The sequence below is a fragment of the Episyrphus balteatus genome, chromosome 4 (assembly GCF_945859705.1).
Source record: "Episyrphus balteatus chromosome 4, idEpiBalt1.1, whole genome shotgun sequence".
Lineage (NCBI taxonomy): Eukaryota > Metazoa > Arthropoda > Insecta > Diptera > Syrphidae > Episyrphus > Episyrphus balteatus.
Genome location: NC_079137.1, coordinates 22896668 through 22916670, shown reverse-complemented (window position 1 = coordinate 22916670; position 20003 = coordinate 22896668). Strand labels below are relative to the sequence as shown.

The 20003-nt window shown below is 31.6% G+C and overlaps 1 protein-coding gene across 1 annotated transcript in view; it reads right to left on the bottom strand.

The window, feature by feature from the left end:
- The window catches only part of LOC129919157 (1-phosphatidylinositol 4,5-bisphosphate phosphodiesterase), a 360368-nt gene that overhangs the window by 33360 nt on the left and 307005 nt on the right, over nucleotides 1–20003 (bottom strand). The window lies entirely within an intron of this gene.

The window sequence follows — 20003 nt, the reverse complement described above, 5'->3', positions numbered from 1 at the left end:
CAATCGACAGTTGATACAAATTTAATTTTAATATCTTATTACTTAATTAAAAAAAGTTTTGAAAGCAGATAATGGTCCTAGTCGTTATACAGAAATCTAATTACAAAATTCCAGCTGACCAGTTTTCCTATAATTTGGTTTAAAAATCCCAAATTTCAGTATTTATCAAAAATCGATTGACAGTTGTAAATCACAATACGGGTGATTATAAAATTGATAATAGCACAGTCAAATCCTGTTTTCCTAAGAAGTATGGAGAAGGTTAAAAGGTTGAGAGTATTCAAAGCAGCACAGTTTTGGAAGTCATTCGGTCTAATACAGATGAGTACCCATCCTCTATTTTTTGAAACTGTAATACTGAAGAATAAGAGTGGCCCTTTGGATAAATGGAAAAGGAAATGTTTGGCCTTATCCCATGCTGTTATAGCTGCTGCTCGTCCCCGATCCTTCCTTTCCCCCCTTCCTAAGCTTCTCATTGATATGATTAAATCCCTTGGCTTTTCATCAAGTCTCCACGAGGCGCAGCTACTTGAAGTTTCTACTATCATGCAACCACAACCACCCCTGATTCAACTCGAACGTACGGATGCTTTCTTCCAGTTGCGCCAGAATTAGTATCTATACCATAGAGCTTCAAAGATTTTTGAGGAAGACATCGACTTACTTTACCTAGGGCCGATAACGTGTACCTTCGAAAACCTGGGAGGATCAATTTATCTGATGAATTCTCATTTTTCACATTCAATTCTATGGAGAACGTCTTACTCATTCATGCCATAAGTGAATGTGACACCACCTCAAACATCTTTGTTTTCGGAAAAAAACAAATTTTGCCAAATGTTTCAAAAACCCCTCTGCACTTGAAGCTGCAGAGAAGTTAAGGACCCAAATGCCAGAGTTCAGAAAGTATCGGAGGCGGAAGAACATATCTTGTTTATATTATATGGAGAGGACAGTGGTCAATCTCTAAGCTCTCTTCGATATTTCAAATTTATGAGCAGTTCAACAAAACTTAATTTGTGCAAACTACCGCCTACAACAGATGCAGCACACTTTCATTTCCTCCGGACTTATCACCAGATCATGGCGTGGATGGGTATTGAGAAAAATCATCTGGAATGGGGCTGGACGAGAGGATGCCACGTATTGCAGTCCATTAAAACTGTACAAGATCCTGCTCCCCAAAAATTGATGAAAGCTGTGTCATGCAAATACCTATGTGCCTAGATGCATGGGAGCTGGCAGATGCAGGAAAGAGGGACTTAAATGTTCACATTCTGTAAGTTTTGCTGTGGACAATCCTGTCAAAATCGTCCACATGAATTTTTTATGAAGACGACGACGAAGAAGATCAGATATCATCGATCAATTTGAAGAAAAATTCAACGAAGCCAAATTTTCTCATAATTCACCATCTTCAACTCCACCTATTACTCCTATATTTCCCCACCTGCTACCCCTGCCCCTCATACCCCAATTCTTTTACCTGGAATAGAAGTAAGAATAAGAAAGATTTTTGCGTTTGAAATTTTGTTTGCCATGCCAAAAATGAGGCTATAAAACACCATATATTTTCTAATTTTTGATTTTTTATCTATGTAAAATGATGGAAAATCTATTTTTTTGGATTATTCGTAAAAAAAGTTATTTGAAAAAAAAATTTGTCGAAAGACTATTTAAATCATTATTTTCATGGAAAAATTCATCGATTTTTCTTCAATTTTTCTAATATTTTTCGTATTACTTAAATTAAAATGCAGCACTCGGTGGCAACGATTAGATCTTGTATTTCAGGATAAAATATGGAATTTTTCAACAAATCGTTACCGTTAATGTTAAAAGTAAGTTGCACTTTTTACCGTGAGATAGTTAAAGTTTTTAACTTATTCTTTTTTATAATGAAAGTTGGATATTCAAGAGTATTTTTAGTGAGAGAATGAATCCTAAAGGTTTGAACCTTAAGAAAAAAAATATTCATATATATTCTATATCAGGTAAGATCGGAAGGGGGCAAAACACCCATGGGCTAAAAAAATAAATAAAAAATAGATGACCGTTAAAGGAGTCAAAACAGATAAGCGTGACAAACCCCCTTAAGTTAGAGATGGACTGTGACAAATATATTATGTGTTGTGTATGTAAGCTCATATAATGCAGTATGCAGATGGAAGTAATAGTAAATATGTTTTAATTTTAAAACAAATTGAAAGAATTTAAATTAAAATATTGATACCATGCCTGATTTTTTAATTAAATATCTACATCTACATATGTATAATATTCCAGAGTACTAACACATAAAAGGTGTCTACATAAAAATGTTGAGTTTTCGCATACATTTGTACCTTTATAGTTAAAAAATGTAAGAAAAATCGAAGTTTTTTTTCCATAAAATAATGATTTAAATAGTCATTCGACATATTTTTTTTTTAAATAACTTGTCTTACGTATAATACTTCAAAAAAATATATTTTCCATCATTTTACATTGATAAAAAATCAAAAATTAGAAAATATATGGTGTTTTATACCCTCATTTTAGGCATGTGCAAACAAAATTCCAAACGCAAAAATCTTTCTTATTTGACCTAATCCAGAAAAACTAAATACGCCATCGTGTTCAGCATACTCGAATTATCTTTAGTAGACATGAGAGCCCTCTGTCGGTTTTTTGAACTATCACAGTGGGCTTGTTTGGATAAGCGCGATTATGGTGACCATTTTTGGTTTTCTTATTCATTGTTATAAATAAATAAATGAAAAAGTGAATCTTTTTATATCGCTAATTGGTTTAAAATAGTGATATAAAGGAAAACAAGATTTTAATCTTCTCTACTTATTCGAGATAAAATGGACATTTTAGATTTTTAATCTAAGGTAAAAAAAAGCTAATTCTCTATTTGGCAATCAGTATAATATTATTAAGTTTTATTAAATAATTTTTTACAAGAAAACCAAAAGTAATTCCTTTGAAAAAAAACAACAACTGGTCACCATATTCCTTAAGATAGTGCAACTCATCAGGAAATTAAATCGAAGCCCTTAGGAAGCTCTTGTTTCACCTAGTTCAAATTTGAAACTCTTTTAGTATATATGTACGTAAGTAGCTCGATGGGTACGGTACCGGACTATCAATCAGGACGTACGAGGTTCAAATCCCGCAAAATGCGTCAAGTGAGTAAAGAAGTTTTTTCTCAATATAATTGTGTTTGGACATTTAATTTCAGAAGAAAACTTTGACTGGATGGGAAAACAAACAAAAAAATGAAAAAAATAAAAAAAATAAAATTAAAATATAAAAAATTAAAATGAAAAAAAAAAATATTTTTTTCTTTATTCTATTTGGAATATACCTCGTTTAGACTTTCACAAGCCAAGTGAAGTGACAAGTCTGCTCCGAGCTTCTAAATAAAATTAAAAGCCTGTAGCAGTAATACAGATTTTCAAATCTTGAATGTTGCTTGTTTCTATAAGGCATTAAACCCATGTTTTGAGTCTCTCCAATCAACTTGCATATGACTCTTCTAAAGCCTATCAAGCTTCTCGGGTGGGCCAAAAGGGCTTCTCTATGGTCGTATACAAGCAATATTTCTAAAATCGAAACAGCTTCGTTAGACCCTTGTGGAAGTAAAATTGTTAGTTGGGAATGCTGCAATTAAACTAAGCTGACCCCACAACTTTTTTCAGATTTTTTCCCATTGACTGAACTGCTTTACGAAGAATGATTTTAAGCATATTTGCTGCAGTTATGGAAAGTTTTTATAAGATGAAATTGAAATTGGTAGTAGACACTAGTAAAAAATTGTAAAGTGAACGTTATTCATCCACATTTTATGCATATCAAACATAGTACATAGTTTATACTTGTTAATTTTATATTGCTAGTATTTACTGTTTTTTATGCATATGCCATTATCGCAAAACAGACTAACCTAGAATATTTACGTCGGTCGCTCATGTTCCGTGTTTGGACAGTTTAAAAATTTAAAAACCTTTGTTCGTTGAGTCGTTCTGGTGGTTGAGCGCCATGTCAACCCCTCAATACCTTAAGGCTCCGCTCACACTTGTTAAATTTCATTACAAAATGACTCGGATCTGCAAAATTAGTTTTTGCGCAACAAATTAGCATTTAATTAACTAAAATTTTGGCATCAAAAAATAATAATTTTCCTTTTTTCGTCCGCTAACGTTTATCTTATTTTAGCGGAATTTTGATTATCAAAAAAAAAAACTGTTGAGGCTACAAAAACCAAGTTTGTGTAATTGAAAAGAAAAAGGTTGTTTGTTTTTAATCATTTCATATTTTGTGATGAGTTATTTGACCAAGTGATTACTTTTTTAAAGATGTTTGAAAAAATTCCAATTTTTGTTTCATCGGCTGTTTTGGTTGTAATGATGTTTTAATGAAACAAAAATTTCATTAGTGTCCCGACGACGTTTCGATGGTGATTGCCATCTTCTTCAGGGGATTTTTTATTTACAAAATATATAAATTTAACAATTAAAACATTGGAACAGATATGGTGAAACAAAGTGATTGAACATACAACATTTAACAATTATTTGAATTTAATAAAATGGGCACGTTCAGGAAATATTAGGGACTAGATATTTAGGGAACGTCATTTTCTGAACGGAAATCTGAGTAAATTGACTAAATTAGTTTGGATATAATGTTATTGTTAAATTTCGAAATTTAATTGAGATTGCATGAGGCAAACACCAAATTTCAATTGATACTCCAGTCAAAGCGTCGGAAAAAAGGGCCTCACCTTGCGATGAGAGGCACTGTCTGTTTTTATTTCATGGATCGATGGGGGTATATTTAAAAGGCTTAAACCCAATTTCTCACCACCTGATCATTCTTTTTAGCGGAGTTATTCACAAAAATGCATTTTTTGGGATATTTTACTTCTAAGCTAATATCTTTGCTCCAGATTATCGTAGACCAAAAACTAAACATACATTCTCTTCCTTATAATATTTTCTATCGTTATATGTAATTTCATTGTATTTGAGTGAGTAAATATAAAATGGCAGCCATTTAAAGTCAAATTTCTGTTGTTAAAAAACACATTTTTGTCATTATTTCGAAAAAAGCTTATATCGTGATTGACATTTTTCTAACCTATTTTGTAGCCCTGTTCATGTCCTGCATTTTACAGAAAAAATGAGCTCTTTATCACCAAAGATGGTCGAGCTATTGATAAATGAACGCATGCAAAACCGGTGCGAAAACACCCAAAAATATCGTTTTTTGGGAATAACTCGACTTCAGATTGTCCCACGGCAAAAAATAAAGCAATGAATTGTTCGTTACAACATTTTCTATCAATTTAGTGCACAATCTTTTTGTTGAAACAAATAAAAAATAAGTAATATTAAGTCAAAGTCGTTTTTTTGTTTAGCAAACTCTTGCCTTATTATTTTGCAAACGGTGCGAGTATTGGCTAAGAAAATAAAATATTATTGTAGTCCTTTAAATTATCTACAATTCAAAAAAAAATTTAGCTTTCTACGACCCACGGGAGCCGAGCTATTATAATTTTAAGAAAGCATTAATCCGTACGAAAATTCAAAAAAATTTCCCTTGTTTATGATTCGAATACTAGTTCTCAGTGAGAGGGGTTGTTTTCATTGTTTCTTGTTATAAGAGAATTTGTCTTATGTTTTTTCGTTGGTCATTTGGACCTTTTTTAAAAAATTAATTACTCGGCTCGTGTGGGTCGTAGAGAGTTAATTTTTTTTTTAAATTGTAGATAATTCAAAGGACTACAATAATATTTTATTTTCTTAGCCAATACTCGCACCGTTTGCAAAATAATAAGGCAAGAGTTTGCTAAACAAAAAAACGACTTTGACTTAATATTACTTATTTTTTATTTGTTTCAACAAAAAGATTGTGCACTAAATTGATAGAAAATGTTGTAACGAACAATTCATTGCTTTATTTTTTGCCGTGGGACAATCTGAAGTCGAGTTATTCCCAAAAAACGATATTTTTGGGTGTTTTCGCACCGGTTTTGCATGCGTTCATTTATCAATAGCTCGACCATCTTTGGTGATAAAGAGCTCATTTTTTCTGTAAAATGCAGGACATGAACAGGGCTACAAAATAGGTTAGAAAAATGTCAATCACGATATAAGCTTTTTTCGAAATAATGACAAAAATGTGTTTTTTAACAACAGAAATTTGACTTTAAATGGCTGCCATTTTATATTTACTCACTCAAATACAATGAAATTACATATAACGATAGAAAATATTATAAGGAAGAGAATGTATGTTTAGTTTTTGGTCTACGATAATCTGGAGCAAAGATATTAGCTTAGAAGTAAAATATCCCAAAAAATGCATTTTTGTGAATAACTCCGCTAAAAAGAATGATCAGGTGGTGAGAAATTGGGTTTAAGCCTTTTAAATATACCCCCATCGATCCATGAAATAAAAACAGACAGTGCCTCTCATCGCAAGGTCAAATGACGCTTTGACTGGAGTATGACTTTAATAAACAAATAATATTAATCATACCCGATAATGCACTCGTTTTTCCCACAAATAAATTTAATTCTGCTAACGAAATTCTGTAATTAACAATCAGCTGTCATCTTGACAAAAATAAACTTTCCTAAATTTTTAGCGAAAATTTTCTTGTCTAACTGTCCAGTTAGCTTTCAAATTGGAAGGATTTTTTTTGACAGTTGACCAATCAGAGACCGAGAAATTACCTAAATATTTAGTTCCTAACGTTTCTGAACCTGCCCAATTACTTTCTTAAAATGTCATAATATCAAATAATTACTATACAATTTAAATAAGAACAAAGAATTTTTGCTTTTTGAGAGCTTACTCCAATTTCCAAGGTGTGTTCGATATTTTATCGCTGAATGCGCACTAATAAAGTTCTGATACAAGAAATTGTTAACTAATACACTGCGTTACACTCAAAATATACGAGGGAGGAGATATATCACGTTTTGTAGAGCTAATTGCACTGATTACGAAACGTTGTTTAAAAACTCCGTAACAACCCCAAAATCTGGAGTTAGGGGCTAAAAACGGTTTTTTGGGCCATTGAAATGATAGACGCCCCTCCCATAGTAAAAATGATTGTATTGAACTCCTCTACAAAAAACTGTTGCCAAATCCTTTCGCCCAAATTATCGGATTACGTGCCAAAATAACATTTTTGTTCGGTGACTTAACGTTCGAATTTCTGTATACTCGCAATTAAATCCAAAAAAAGGGCTGTATCAAGAATACAAAAGTAAGGAGCACACTTTAATGGGGTTTTCGTTTGGTAAATTTCTATTTTGATCCATAAATTGATTTTTTTCGTTACGAAACGAATACGTTTTCAGATTGATTTTTTTTTGCTATAGTATTGGTGTGTATTTGTGTCTTTGAACCAGACAGCGATCGCAGTTGTCAAATATTGATTCGACCGTTGATTTTTTGTATCCGAAGATGAGCTGGACGAATAATTTAATTTACTTAAAATTACTTCCATTTGAATTCAAAACTATTTTAATTCTTTCTCGAAATCGAAATAAATTATTATCAAACCGAAACAAATTATTTTAAAACAGATGCCAATAATGATGCATAATGGTGTTAGTAAAAGAGGGGTAAATCTGCTGAAAAATCTAGATCTGGGAAATTGATCTAAGATAAAAAAATAAATCATTTTTTTTTGCCAAACGAAGACAAAAATTGTCAAAATCAGTTTTTTGACAGATCTAAATAAAAAATAAATTTATTTTTGTACAAAACGAAAACCCCATAAAATTGTTGTAACTAGGTGTTAAATAAAATCGAAATTAGACTAAAGTAAAAAATACATTTTATACAGATTTTACTTGGTGCAGGTTTTGCCAAGTATCATAAAATCTATGAGTTTTCTGGCAAACTTGTAAATAAATTTTTTGTTCATTATTGTTTTCTTCATAAGAATAACTTTATAAAACACTATCAGCCTCATTTATTAGATTTCATTAAACAGCTCTAAACGGCTGCATAGTTATACAATGCATAAAGTTTTATGTAGTCTTTATGCAACGTTACATAAATTTCTATTTATAAAACATTTTATTAGCCATTATAGTAATGCTAGGTTTGTGTCCAAACAAGTACTAAAAATGGAAATTAGTACCTACTTTTAATCTCCAAATTTCTTATTTTTTGTTTTAGCTGATTTCAAATTGTTCATTTGATTACAAATTTAATCCAAACATAAATTCTTCAATGAAAAAAAAAAGTATACAAATCATTGCTATGTTTTCTTTTTCTGAAAATTATGTGATGTTCAAATGACATTTAAACAAAACATATTCTTAATCAGGCTCTAAACAACCTTAAAAACGCGTTTAGCTTAAACAACCTCTATGAAACGTTGCATAAATTTTATATATAAATAAGAATTTTTTGTTTAAAGACATTATAAGAGTACATAACGCTATGCACTCTCTATGATGAGTTTATAAAATTCATAGAAGAAAATTTATATTTGAGCAATTAAAAAATATATTAACATTTTTTAAATGCAGACACAAAGAATAACATTTTATCTAAAAATCAAGACTAATGAAGTTTCAATAATAAGAACGGAGAAATTAACATTAACATGAGTAAAAGCATACCAAAGTAAGTGTTTTCTTAAATCATCGCCTTTAGAATCAGTTGCGTCAATCAATCCGTTGAAGTTGACGGATGGGACAGAAAGCTTTTTGACAGCTCACTTCAAATTCCAAGGTGTGTTCAATATTTTATCGCTGAATGTGCACTAATATAGTTCTGATGCAAAAAATTGTTAACTAATATCTACGTTCTTTTTTTAATAAAATAAAATGCGATACTAGATTTCATGTAGGTACTTGCTCTTCAGTTAAAAACAATTTTTAATAACAGATTATCAGTGTAGGTTAGGGTTGCCAGGCGTCCGGGTTTTCCCGGACATGTACTCTTTTTTGGCTGTGTGGGGGACGTCCGGGATAGTTTCTATCAATTGTCCGGGATTGTACTCTTTTCTAGCCTTTAAGTATCTCACTACTTGTATGCTACTCCTAATTCATTTAGCCCTAATTTTTCAATCGTCAGTTAGATCATCATAAGAATAAATGTCAATATAAAAAAAACTTTTATTCCTAGGAATAAGCTCTGAGGTTTATCTGACTATTGAAAAATTGGCCCTTATTATTCAAAAAACGAATCGAGTTCATTAAAAGCGAGGCGTTTTTATTTTGGTTTATTATCTGCTCAATTCTGTTTTGTATTCTGTTCCAATATAATCAAAACTCAAAAAATATAGAATATGCCAAAATTTTAAACGATTAAGGAAAATCTAAAGCCACTTGCGGTATAACTACAATGGCCACTTTTTGCAAAAAGTCAAAAAGTGAAAATTTTCAAACTCATTTTGTGACAGTTTTTCCAACCACAAAATTAAAAATAATGATGCAGAAAGCTTATTTTTTGGTAAAAAAAAAAAAAAACAATTTTGTTAGTTTTTTCCTAGAACAAACAGCGCTAAAAAGAAATAAAAATTTTTTACTTTTGTAAATTTCTGACTTTTTCACTTTTTAGGTTATTGTAGTTATGGCTTTAAGTAAGTTGCTAAGTCAAAAAGACCATTTCTTTACTTAGTAACTTACTAAAAATTTTATTTGCATTTAACTAAATCGTTTAAAATTTTGCGCAATTGGTTTTCAATGGAATTTTAAAAAAATTTTTAACTGGAATTGCATTGCAACTTTTGTAGTATTATAGCTCAAATGTTTATTATAATACTATACCGAGAAGGCGAAACTTTGTCTCAGAGTTTTTTTTTTTTTTTTTTTTTTTGTGAAAAAATAAGAAAAAAATGCTACGGGAACAAGGGTTAAAGATGTGATTTTTAGTTAAAAGGATTGTTCGGTTATTTTTTTTATAAAATTATGCATTTTTTTTGTCCTAGTTTTGTACTCTTTTTTTTGTCCTTATTTGTCCGGGAAAGTCCGGGATTTTGCATCTCGATTACTAGTTTCGTCCAAATATATCTGGCAACCCTAGTGTAGGTAAAACTTTGGCAGGGTCGGACTGGCCATATAACCGAGTTGGCGATTGCCACCCGGGCCCTCAGCTATCCCATATAAATATTGATAAGAACATGTACAAAACAAGTACAAATAAAAATTTCAAACATCAAACAGTCTTATGTCCAAGGAAAAGGGGCCCGTTTAACAAGTGCAGGCCATAAATCGGACTATTTGACTATTTTATATTTATAATTATAGGTATATGAATTGAAAAGTTTTGGGGCCCCAGGGGTGTATGTACCTTAGGGTGTCCGTTATTTCCCAAAGTGATGTTTTCGGGGGTGACACCCCCCAGATCGAAAGTTTAGGGCCTAAATAAGGGGAAATTAACAAAAAAAAATTTTTTGGAGGTCATTAACCCCTGCCTCTAAGGTCATACTTTCCCCATACAAATTTGTATGGGAAATTTTTAACTCATAAATAAAATTTTTTTCTCTCGAGTTAAATCATCTATTTTTAAAATGTTTGTTGATTCTGGTTGGAAAATAGTTCCTTTAAAAGATTACATTCAAAATTTCCCGTTAAAAATTTTTTTTATATTTTATTTCGGTTTTTGAAATTATTAACTGTTTTCGTTGTTTTTGCTTTCACCTATCAAATAATTTTAAATGCAGTTTTATTGGTTTTTAATTCTTTTCAAATATTGCATTCAAACATTTGTGTATAAATCAAAAATTTTAATTTTTTTTAATTTTTTTTGAAATTTTTGCCGTTTTTATACGTTTAAATTTATTTTTCTCGAACTACAAAAGATACGTTTACAATATTTTTATTGAATTTTGTTTAAAAATTATTCACCTAAAAAATGACATCAAAAAAGTTGCAAACAAGAAAGGGTAAAGTATTTAATAATATTTATTTAATATAAAAACGGCAAAAATTTCAAATAGAAATTAAAAAAAGGTAAAATTTTTGATTTATACACAAATTTTTGAATGCAATATTTGAAAAGAATTTAAAACCAATAAAACTGCTTTAAAATTATGTGATAAGTGAAAGCAAAAACTACGAAAACAGCTAATAATTTCAAAAACCGAAATAAAATATAAAAAAAATTTTTAACGGGAAATTTTGAATGTAATCTTTTAAAGGAACTATTTTCCAACCAGAATCAACAAACATTTTAAAAATAGTTGATTTAACTCGAGAGAAAAAAAAATTTATGTATGAGTTAAAAATTTCCCATACAAATTTGTATGGGGAAAGTATGACCTAGAGGCACGGGTTAATGACCTCCAAAAAATTTGTTTTTGCTAAATTCCCCTTATTTAGGCCCTAAACTTTCGATCTGACATCAAAATGACATCAAAAAAGTTGCAAACAAGAAAGGGTAAAGTATTTAATAATATTTATTTAATATAAAAACGGCAAAAATTTCAAATAGAAATTTAAAAAAAGTAAAATTTTTAATTTATACACAAATTTTTGAATGCAATATTTGAAAAGAATTAAAAACCAATAAAACTGCATTTAAAATTATATGATAGGTGAAAGCAAAAACTACGAAAACAGCTAATAATTTCAAAAACCGAAATAAAATATAAAAAAAAATTTTAACGGGAAATTTTGAATGTAATCTTTTAAACTATTTTCCAACCAGAATCAACAAACATTTTAAAAATAGTTGGTTTAACTCGAGAGAAAAAAAAAATTATGTATGAGTTAAAAATTTCCCATACAAATTTGTATGGGGAAAGTATGACCTAGAGGCACGGGTTAATGACCTCCAAAAAATTTGTTTTTGCTAAATTCCCCTTTTTAGGCCCTAAACTTTCGATCTGGGGGGTGTCACCCCCGAAAACATCACTTTGGGAAATAACGGACACCCTAATGTACCTATACCTACCCTTAGGATAGTCTGGGCAGTGTCGAAATAAAAAAAAACTATAAACTCAATACAATTCGTCGAAAATCCTGATAAAAAATTAATGCAGGATAATACTAATTAATTTTTTTGTTTATAAGTCATTGTCTATTTGCAGCTACAAGTTCAAAAATTTCAAAATCTTTATACAGATAGTTAAAAATCCCGCGTTTTAATAAATTTTTCAATTTAGTTTGTGAAGAGCTTTCAAATTTTCTTACAATTTTAAATTTTGTCGACTATCTGTTTTTTTTTTAATAGAAATTCTGAATAAGATTTATGTATCAAAAATAAAAAAAATAAACAGAGCTCAACGCATGCCTCTTGGGGCCCTGCTCTCAAACTCTATTTATTTATTTATTTTTAATATTAGAATCGCCAAAAGAAGCACCAAAAATCTTAAAAATTAAATGTTTGTAGTATTTAGTTTTTTTTTAGTTCTATGGATCAAGCAGCGGTGCGGGACCTTTTTATTATTTTGCCACCCGGGCCCCTTTGCCCCAGTTCGACCCTGAACTTTGGCATTATAAAATTGAACTTTACAACAGAATTTAGATATTTAATCATATTATCAAGGGGCACGGTAGTGCCCAGCCAAGTTCTCTAGCAACTTTGGCACTACACCCTTATTTACAGGAAACAACTCAGGCCATTTCCGACCCCCCTCTAACTTCTGACTGACTGACTGACTGACTGACTGACTGACTGACTGACTGACTGACGGACTGACTGACTGACTGACTGACTGACTGACTGACTGACTGACTGACTGACTGACTGACTGACTGACTGACTGACTGACTGACTGACTGACTGACTGACTGACTGACTGACTGACTGACTGACTGACTGACTGACTGACTGACTGACTGACTGACTGACTGACTGACTGACTGACTGACTGACTGACTGACTGACTGACTGACTGACTGACTGACTGACTGACTGACTGACTGACTGACTGACTGACTGACTGACTGACTGACTGACTGACTGACTGACTGACTGACTGACTGACTGACTGACTGACTGACTGACTGACTGACTGACTGACTGACTGACTGACTGACTGACTGACTGACTGACTGACTGACTGACTGACTGACTGACTGACTGACTGACTGACTGACTGACTGACTGACTGACTGACTGACTGACTGACTGACTGACTGACTGACTGACTGACTGACTGACTGACTGACTGACTGACTGACTGACTGACTGACTGACTGACTGACTGACTGACTGACTGACTGACTGACTGACTGACTGACTGACTGACTGACTGACTGACTGACTGACTGACTGACTGACTGACTGACTGACTGACTGACTGACTGACTGACTGACTGACTGACTGACTGACTGACTGACTGACTGACTGACTGACTGACTGACTGACTGACTGACTGACTGACTGACTGACTGACTGACTGACTGACTGACTGACTGACTGACTGACTGACTGACTGACTGACTGACTGACTGACTGACTGACTGACTGACTGACTGACTAACTGACTGACTGACTGACTGACTGACTGACTGACTGACTGACTGACTGACTGACTGACTGACTGACTGACTGACTGACTGACTGACTGACTGACTGACTGACTGACTGACTGACTGACTGACTGACTGACTGACTGACTGACTGACTGACTGACTGACTGACTGACTGACTGACTGACTGACTGACTGACTGACTGACTGACTGACTGACTGACTGACTGACTGACTGACTGACTGACTGACTGACTGACTGACTGACTGACTGACTGACTGACTGACTGACTGACTGACTGACTGACTGACTGACTGACTGACTGACTGACTGACTGACTGACTGACTGACTGACTGACTGACTGACTGACTGACTGACTGACTGACTGACTGACTGATTCACTCACTGACAGATCATCAAAATTATGGAGAACTTCCCGTTATCGTAGAAACTTGAAATTTTACACGGTGAGATTTTGAGATGGCATCCGCCCATTTCCGCTGAATTTTCATCAAATATTATAGAGCACTTCTGATTATCTAAGAATCTTGAAATTTGGTAGAATGGTAGAGTTGGTAGTTTATACAAAGGAAAAAATTTTAAATTTGAGAATTTCAGTCAGGGGGCGTGGCAACCGCCCATTTCCGCTAAATTTTCATCAAATATTATAGAGCACTTCTGATTATCTTAGAATCTTGAAATTTGGTAGAATGGTAGAGTTGGTAGTTTATACAAAGGAAAAAATTTTAAATTTGAGAATTTCAGTCAGGGGGCGTGGCAACCCCCCATTTCAGTCAGGGGGCGTGGCAACCCCCCATTTCCGCTAAATTTTCATCAAATATTATAGAGCACTTCTGATTATCTTAGAATCTTGAAATTTGGTAGAATGGTAGAGTTGGTAGTTTATACAAAGGAAAAAATTTTAAATTTGAGAATTTCAGCCAGGGGGCGTGGCAACCGCCCATTTCCGCTGAATTTTCATCAGATATTATAGAGCACTTCTGATTATCTTAGAATCTTGAAATTTGGTAGAATAGTAGAGTTGGTAGTTTATACAAAGGAAAAAATTTAAAATTTGAGAATTTCAGCCAGGGGGCGTGGCAACCGCCCATTTTCACTGAATTTTCATCAAATATAGAGATTTTCAATTCTACAGCCTTACCTTGCAAAAAGTAGTGAAATCACAACAAAAACATTACTGTTAAAAAAAGAGCCAAGTTCTTCTATGTTGAAATTATGCTGGCACAAAAAGTACTGAGATGTAAAAGTGTACCAAGTTCTAAAGTTTGGGTTCAAATTCGTATCAATAAAATTTTGATTGTTTACTTGGCAATTTTTGAAATAACTTTAAAAATCGGAAATTAAAAGAAAAATTGTCAAGAGAACAATCAAAATTTTATTGATACGAATTTGAACCCAAACTTTAGAACTTGGTACACTTTTACATCTCAGTACTTTTTGTGCCAGCATAATTTCAACATAGGAGAACTTGGCTCTTTTTTAACAGTTATGTTTTTGTTGTGATTAGATATATCATTAAATGTTACTTTTATTACAATTTCTTCACAAATAAACAATTAGAGTTCACAATTCATAAAATCGGAGAAGAAAAGAACACAGTTATTAGTTCTGAAATTCTCCGGTGTGCACTCAGAAACAGAAAATCGAACTGGTATATTGTTGACAACCAATGTCAAAGGATACGACGAATGAAAAAGTAGAAAGTTTGGCTACTTCTTCCGTCGAATCCTTCGGCCTCCGTCCAATCCGTCGCTTATGGGTCACTTCCCATAAGAACGTGTGTATTTTATCGAGCTGTCAGTTTAAAATTTTCAAAGCAAAGGACGCAACGGATTCTATGGGTTGGGCCCTTAAATCTGGTGCGTGCGTTACGTCAAAGTTTTCAACTGACAGCTCGATAAAATACACATGTTCTTATGGGAAGCAGTCCATAAGCGACGGGTCGCACTGAGGCCAACGGAAGCGAAGGAAGAACTAGTTCAACTTTTTACTTTTTAATTCGTCGAATCCTTTGCCATCAGTTGTAAAAAATAGATCAGTTCGATTTTCTGTTTCAGAGGGCACACCGGTGAATTTCAGAATCAAAAACTGTGTTTTTGCCTTCCACTATTTTATGCATTGTGAACTTTCATTGTTCATTTTTGAGGAAATTTTGAGGAACAATTCATAAAATTTAAGAATCAGTTTTCATACAAAAATTTGCTATGGAAAATATTTTTAAGAACGAATACACAGGCTTATGAATAAATTTCTAAACTTTTAACCCCAATTTGAAAGAATATATTCTTAAATTATAGAATATGTTCAGCCTTTTATGAATAAGATTAATTTTTCATTTGCATACATTATATTTTTAGTTGAAATAATTTTTAAAACTGACTTTTTGTCGCTTTTTTTTTTGAAGAAAAAGTTAAAAAATTTAGTTTTAAGATTATATTTGTGAGAAGTTCATATGTTTTGTGTTTTTAAGTATTTTTTCTTGAAACGTATGTATTTTTTCATTAATCGAAAAATAACGAATATTTTACCGTTATCCAGTATTCGAACTTAAGAACTTATTCTTAAGATCTAAGAATCTATTCATACTTTTTAAGTTCGAGATTCATATTTTTCCAAAGTTAATGAATAGATTCATTAAATTTTATGAAAGTATTCATACAATTTATAAAAAAAATCTTACGTTTTTGCTTTTGGGTGTTTAAGTATTTCTTCTCTAAATTGATGTACTCTTTCATTAATCTAGAAAATAATAACTGTAATAACTGAATTTATGCCTTCGAAGGATTTCTCTGACGATTTAATTTAAAATCTGATTTTCAAAGTGGAGAGTCACTGTCGGAACGAGTTATAAAAGTGTGTAAATAAAAGACAATATTTATTTTCCAATCATAATAAACTCTGTTAAACATTTTAAGACAAGTGAACCACAAGACATTTAAAAAGTAAAATTTTGTGTTACTCGTTGTCTTTTTTCTATAAGCTAAGATAAGTACCTAGGTATAAAAACACAAGTTTAAAATTTCTTTCTTTCGTATGTTTAATATATTTTATTTTTTTTTTTTGTTATGCATATCTACATATTTAAAAACTCAAAATTGAATTTAGATATTTTTGTTTAGTAGGCAGTAGGCACGTGAGTAGTCTTCAATTTTAGACCATGTTATTTTCCCAAAAAGCCGAAATATAATAGAACCGTCAATAACACCTACAATAAATTTTGCAACGTAAAAACCTTAAAACGATTCGCAACAGATTCAGTACATCCGAAATTGTCATTGCAAAATAAAGCAAAACATAGAATTTATTAAGTGTTGCATTTAATTTTATTCCTTAAAATATTTAAATTTTGTTATATTATTATCAACATTTCTCAAATTATTCTATATGATCCACCTAAATTTTTTATGTTTTGATTTTTCCCCAACATATTCAATTTTGTATTTTTTTTTTCAGCTCCAGAACTTCTGCCGATTAATAAGGTAAAAGATAATTCTACCTTCTGTTTTGACTTTTTAAACCAAATAGTACATAGTCATTTTTCTAATACAAACTTTTTTCTATCTTTCCAGATGATGCATCCATTAAAAAGTAAAAAAATTAAATTAAAATTAAATTTATAGTGAAAGTGATAAAACATTTTTATAACGTCAAACTTAACCGTTTCTTTTATTTTTAGGGACAGTTTCATTTGTTTGTTTTAGATTTTGGGTTGTGTTCTTTTGCTGTTTGTTTGTAATACAATTTTTTCAGGAAGGAATTAAAGGCTTGGAATGGTAATTTATTATATGCATCTATATAAAAATTAATGCATGAATTTTAATGAAAAGTGTATCACAACAAAAACATTACTGTTAAAAAAAGAGCCAAGTTCTTCTATGTTGAAATTATGCTGGCACAAAAAGTACTGAGATGTAAAAGTGTACCAAGTTCTAAAGTTTGGGTTCAAATTCGTATCAATAAAATTTTGATTGTTCTCTTGACAATTTTTCTTTTAATTACCGATTTTAAAAGTTATTTCAAAAATTGCCAAGTAAACAATCAAAATTTTATTGATACGAATTTGAACCCAAACTTTAGAGCTTTGTACACTTTTACATCTCAGTACTTTTTGTGCCAGCATAATTTCAACATAGATGAACTTGGCTCTTTTTTTTAACAGTAATGTTTTTGTTGTAATTTCACTATTTTTTGCAAGGTATGGCTGTAGAATTGAAAATCTCTATATTTGATGAAAATTCAGAGGAAATGGGCGGTTGCCACGCCCCCTGGCTGAAATTCTCAAATTTTAATTTTTTTCCTTTGTATAAACTACCAGCTCTACCATTCTACCAAATATCTAGATTCTACGATAATCAAAAGTGCTCTATAATATTTGATGAAAATTCAGCGGAAATGGGCGGATGCCACGCCCCCTCAAATTTTCGATTTTTTCCTTTGTTTACACCAGAAGTCCTATCACAATGTAAAATTTCAAGTTTCTACGATATCGGGAAGTTCTCCATAATTTTGATGATCTGTCAGTGAGTCAGTGAATCAGTGAGTCAGTGAGTCAGTTACGGTTTTTGCGATTTTTGAAGCCCTATATCTCAGAAACTACTCATGGTAGGAGGCTGAAATTTTGTGAGGTGTTTGGTTTTGACGAGCTCAACAAATGTAGCGAGTGGAAGTTAGAGGGTGGTCGAAAATGGCCTGAGTTGTTTGTTGTTTCCTGTAAATAAGGGTGTAGTGCCAAAGTTGCTAGAGAACTTGGCTGGGCACTACCGTGCCCCTTGATTATATTTTATGAAAACAATCATATAACTTTAACAAAAATTCATAGTTCTGATGATTTATTTTCAGAAAATTTAAGCAACATTTCATTTAAATTTTTACGCAATTTATGAAAAAATCATGAAATTTAAGTAATAATCTTGAAATGTGAGAAACTTTTCTCAAAATTTGTTCTCAAATTATCGAAAAAAGGTTTAAGAAATAATTCTTAAGTTGTATGAATTTTTCTTAAAATCTAAGAAACTTTTCAAAAACATTTTCAAAAATTGTCGAATTCGTTTATGAACAGAATTCATAAAATTTAAGAAATTATTCTTTATTTTTAAGAAAGAATCATTCCCTTATGAATTTGTTCATAAAAAGATTCTTACATTTAATGAATTTTCACCTTGGTTCATTTGCCATGAATTTTTACATTAATTAAATGTACAAATTCATTAATTGTATGTACCTTTTTGGTTCAGTGATGGGGATAAGACATTTTTTGTACTATGTCGTATGAAAAAAAATTAAATTGGCAGGACTTGTAATATAAAATAAATAATGCGTTCTGGTAAGATCGATAATGTCTGTATAAGCAAGTAAGTATGAGCAAGTTTGGTTGAAATCCCGAAAAGTTATAAGTTTTGTGATTTTTCATCAAATCGTCATGTTTCGTGTGAAAAGAGATTTGTACTTTTTTAAATACTTTTTCTTTTTTTGTAATAAAAGTTGAAGACCGATGAAAATATAGCACACGTTTGTGGTTTTTGAAAAAAAAATCCATATTTTAAGATAGAAACGGTTTTATTGTCGAAAGAAGTTGATAGGGCGGTCTTGCCCCCATGTGAGGGCAAGACCGTTTATTGTTAAATGTTATTTCAAAACGTATTATCTTTTGTTCAGTATTTTTGCGTTTATTTTTAATGATGAGATTTCCTACAAAAAATATTTAAATTAGTGAATAAACACTTTATTTTAATTAAAAGATGTTTCTTATTGGTTTTTAAGACGGTTAAACACTAAAGAGACGGTCTTGCCCCCACTTCCCCCATATCAATTAAATATCTGAATTCTGATATAGAGTTCAATTTTACAATCTCAAGTTCATACCTAAAACTGATAATCTGTTATTAAAAATTGTTTTTAACTGAAGAGCAAGTAGTACCTACCTTTATGATATCTAGACGCGCATTTTATTTTATTTAAAAAAAAAAGAACAGCGATAATAGTTAACAATTTCTTGCATCAGAACTTCCTTAGTGCACAGTCAAAGAGAAAATATAGAACATACCTTGCAATTTGAAGTGAGCTGTCAAAAAGCAATCCGTCATGCAGAGTGTGTTTTTTTATTTTTTCCGAATATTCCAAAAACGTGCAACACGCCTATTGTGTTTCTTTATTCCTCGGAATGATAAACTATTTTGTTGTTTCTTTATTCATTCCGGAATATCAGGCCTGGAATTTATGGAATATTCTCCCACGCATACGCTATTTGGACAAAAACAAAATTAAAATGCCCTCTGGAGCAATTCTTGCACATAAATACAAATTGTGGAAAAAAATAATTAATTAATACGAAAGTTTTTATTCTAATTATTTGTATTTCTTCATCTCAGGCCGTGTGTGAATTGCGTTAAGTTAACCCCGTGTAAAATTTTTGACACTATTGAGGTGAATAAAAAATTTTTAGCTGTTAAAAATGTAATGGGCTCTGGGACCTGGTTAAATTAGGTTAAATTTTGTTTGCAGTTGGTTTTGTTTTGTTTTTTTTTTTTTAAGGAGTTT